Below are 4,566 nucleotides of genomic sequence, written 5' to 3'. Positions count from 1 at the left end.
TCAGACTAAATAAAAAAGAAATATAAAAGAATGTTAATGTTATATCTCTCATACGTTCGAAGTTGTAGTACTTCGGACTTCTTAGCTTTCTTGAAAAAGGTTGAATTGTTGATTAAATATTGTATCAGAATGGCTTTGATTAGAAACCAGCGGAGTTATATTCCATTTTGAATCATTATTTATCCAACAACTTTGATTTTTCAACAGTGTATCCTTTAGCCGTTTTTATTATTCGTTGTAAAAATGTTAGTAATGTACTATAGAAACTTTGAAGGATGACGAAGGTAATGTTTTTCTGAAATTTATACGACATTTTCGAAACAATGTTTCGGCAACGTTGCACACAAATGTTGATGAAAAGTTAAAGACAACATTTTGACAATATTTTGTGAACACTTTGCAAACACATACCTTCGAGCTGTATTATGCGTGCAAATATGATTGAGATTCTTTCACCCTAACCCTATATAGTACTTTTACAACATGGTGTCAGAAGTGCTTTAAAAAGTTCGCACGGTGCTTAACTCGAGAAAAAAACCATCGAAAACCAGACTTAAACAGTGGAGTGCGTCACAAAATGCCGGACAGCGACGAAGATGGACAGCCCCAAACCGTCGTTGTAAATCAAACAGCATCTCTTCGAACTCCGGCCGAATTTGACTTTAATAAGCCTGAACAATGGCAATCATGGCTAAAGCATTTCTAATGCTACATCTCAGTGGCAAACCTGTCCACAAAATCAGACAAGAAGAAAATCGACATCTTGTGCTACACGATGGGAGAAAAATTGGAAGAGATCCTGACACAGGTCTTCCCACAGATCGTCGAGGAAACTGCATACACACTTTTCAAAGGAGAATTCAACAGATACTTTTCTCCTAAAAGAAACTTAGTGTTTGAGAGATTTCGCTTCAATCCCAGAATCCAGGAACCAGACGAAAGCGTGGACGTCTTCATAACTTCATTATACACGCTGGCTGAGACATGCGAATACTCCACTCTAAAAGATGGACTAATTAGGGACAGAATCATGATTGGAATCCGAGTCAAACGAATATCAGACAGGCTCCAATTGACACCGGACCTGACCTTAGAGCAAGCCATTACCATGGTTCGTCAAGCAGAGCCACACATAAAGCAAAATGAAGTTATATGCTCAGCAAGTGGAACCGGCGAAACGGAAGAATCGGGCGCACAGATCAACGCAACACTGAAACGGGATCAGTTCCAAGGAAAAGAGAAGAGTTGTTGAACGAAGAGGAATCAGACGTACTCATCTACTCAGGAAAATTTCTTCGAGACTTGTCATCGTTGCAGACTGGCAAAACACCTCGAAGGAAAAAGTTGCCCTGCGCTATCGCCGAAGTGTCGCAAGTGCAATAAGATAGGCCATTGGGATCGCGCCTGTAAATCGAAGACCGTCTGCCATATTGATGACGTTGACTACATGAACGCCATGTTTTTGGCGCCATTGTATGTAAGTTAAAATGTAAACCCTCAAAATACAACATAGATGTTAATATTGTCGAATTCTCGCGTTGTACCACGTTTAGAATAGATGCCGGGTCCGATTTCACATGCATACCAATCGAGATCGTACCTGGGGAGTATCGGAAACAGATCAACTCGACAGATACAATAATTCTCGGACCAGATGTGCACCGACTAACAGTCTTGGGCCATTTTAGCCTAAATTTTGAGATAGGAAAATAAAAAAAAGACAAACCTCTACGTGATTAAAAATCAATTAATACCATTGTTAAGATGCAACGTGATCTCGGATTTCGGATTAATAAAGATTGTATGCCGTATTAAAAGAAAACGCGAAACCTTTTGCACTATCTGCTCCGAGATCGGTGGCTATTCCGTTAATGGACAAACTAATGAATCATTTAAATGACTTAGAAGCTACCGGTGACATTTCTACAGTAGATTCACCCACAGATTGGTGTATTCCTATTGTATGCGTTCCTACAGAAAATGGAGAAATTCGCCTCTGTTGCGATTACGCCGTATTGAACAATTCCGTCAAGGGAGCTGTCCACCTACTTCCCAAAGTGGATGTTATGCTAGCTAGGTAAAAATGCGCAAAAGTCTTTTCCCGGTATTAATACTGCATTTCAACGGCTATCTGAAGCCGGAATCACCCTCAATAAATAGAAATATAAATTCGCGGTCACAGAGATCGAGTTCTTAGGCCACATGATTTCGGTTAAAGACATCGCTGTATCCCCACGACGCGTAGCTGCCATAGTTGGTTTTCCACCCAAAAAATAAAAGCGCGGTAATGCAATTCTTAGGAATGGTAAATTTCGCCTCAAAGTACATACCAAACAAATCTCAGTTGAAGAACTCCTGAACGTTTTATTAAGAGCCAATGTAATCTTCACTTGGAAGAAGCTCCGAATCGCGCGTTCAATGAAATTAAGACATTATTGCAGAGAGCCCCTTTTTTAGCTTGTTATGACTACAGTAAAAATATCATAGTACCAGCGGATACGTCTATCTATGGACTAGGTGGTGTACTATTACAAGAAAACGATAATGAAAGACAGCTTGTGACTTACGCGTCAAAAAACCCTTTCGCCAACGGAACAGAAATATAGCCAGATAGAGAAGGAAGCGTTGTGTCTGACGTTTGCTGCTGATAGGTTTAAGGAGTACATAATGAAAATTGACATTACCCTAGAAACAGACCATAAACCATTTGTACAAGTTCTACAAACAAAACCTTTAGATGATTTAACACCAAGGCTTCAAAGAATTCATTTACGCTTTATGCGTTATAATTATAAAGTCTCGTATGATGACACATACATAAACTTTATTGTAAGCTAGGCGCCTGCGACGAAAACTAGGTTAGAAAGGATACGCGAAGAGCAAAGAACGGATTATGTTTGCAAAAAAATAATAGACTATTGCCAAAGAAGGGGGCCAAGAAACAATCATTTAACAAAAGAACTCATCCCTTACCTCCCAAACAGAGATAGCCTCTCTTACGCAGGTGACTTACTACTTTTTCACTCGCGCTTGGTGATTCCACAGTCACTCCAATCAGAAATACTCGGGAAAATTCACGAGGGCTACTTTAGTATCACTATGTGAAGAGAGCGCGGAAAACGATTTGTATGGTGGTTCGGGCTGAGTACCCAAATCAAGGATTTTGCAACCAATTGTCAACAATGTATTGAAGAAAGAATCAACCCAAAAGAACCTTTTGTCACAGAACATTTTCCTGACAGGCCTTGGCAAAAAATCGCGATTGATTTCTTTAAATATAATACATGGTATATGGTATAATCACAACCGATGACTATTCCAGATTCATAGAGATCAGCCCCGTGCGAAACTTAACGTTAGATGAGACAATCGTGAAATGTAAAGAGATTTTCGCGGAATTTCAAAAATTTGGTGAAGACAATGATTTTAAACTAACTACGAGTTCGCCAAAATACTCACAAAGTAACGGATGCGTTGAAGCGGCGGTCAAGATAGCAAAGAATATCATTTTAAAAAATGAAGACGTTCATCTAGGGCTAATGTCTCATCGTACGACCCTGCCAGAAAACGGATATATTCCCGCTGAATTAATTTTTTCTTGTCGAATCCGCTCGAGGGTCCCCATTATCTCCAATAAGCTAGGCACATTTGTTGACCACGAAGGAATCGTTCCAATAAAGCGAGCCTGCCAAAATTAGAAATAGGCGATCAGGTATGGATAATAGACATGCGAACTTACGGGAAGATTTTACACGTTCACGACACCCCTAACTCTTGTCTAGTTGAAACCAAAACAGGAAGCCTGCTTCGACGAAACAGATGGCATTTGATCCCTCCTCCATCAAGGCGTTCAACGGCACCGTCCAAAGATGGCTTGGATTTAGATATAATACTGGAATTTTCACAGGAAAATGAGCGAAACCTCTCAGTCATCGAAAGAAACGAAATCGCGTGCGAAAAAGCTGGAAACACGCCCAGAGAATTGCCAACAATCAATCCGGAAATTGTATCCAACCTCGTGCAGAATGATAATGTAGAGCTTCGAAACAAGAGTCCTGTAAGAAATTGCTGCGAACTAGCCTGGCTGAACGAGTATGTACACAATATCGAAACCTTTGTGTAACAGTGATAATTTATCCTAATAAAAAGAGAAGGGTGTTGTGTGAACGATAGGTTCACAATCTAAACAAGCTTCCTCTACGCATGTGCGACTGAGGCGACAGCCTCCAGCGCAGTGATCCCAGATCTGAAACGAGACGTGGTCCCATACTATCACAGGTCTATGTCCGTGTGAATATAGTAGGAGAAGATGTAAATGACAGGGTTGTGCGCGCAACCCATTTCTCCTCTTCTGAATTTGAAAACTCGAAGGTGCACGATTGCCGGTCGGAACACTTCAGCGGTTCTATTTATATCTCTATCTGCTTTGAAATAAACTGAAGAGATTGGGATTTTAATTTTTAATATTTCCTGCTTTCGCTGGTGGCGATTCTCATGATTTGAATACTTCGCGCGCCTCTTTATATGCGTATATTTTGAGTTTACGTTATTTCATGTATAAAATAT

This window comes from Belonocnema kinseyi, chromosome 9 (assembly GCF_010883055.1).
Source record: "Belonocnema kinseyi isolate 2016_QV_RU_SX_M_011 chromosome 9, B_treatae_v1, whole genome shotgun sequence".
In the NCBI taxonomy this organism is placed as follows: domain Eukaryota; kingdom Metazoa; phylum Arthropoda; class Insecta; order Hymenoptera; family Cynipidae; genus Belonocnema; species Belonocnema kinseyi.
Note: the sequence above shows the minus strand (reverse complement) of the source record.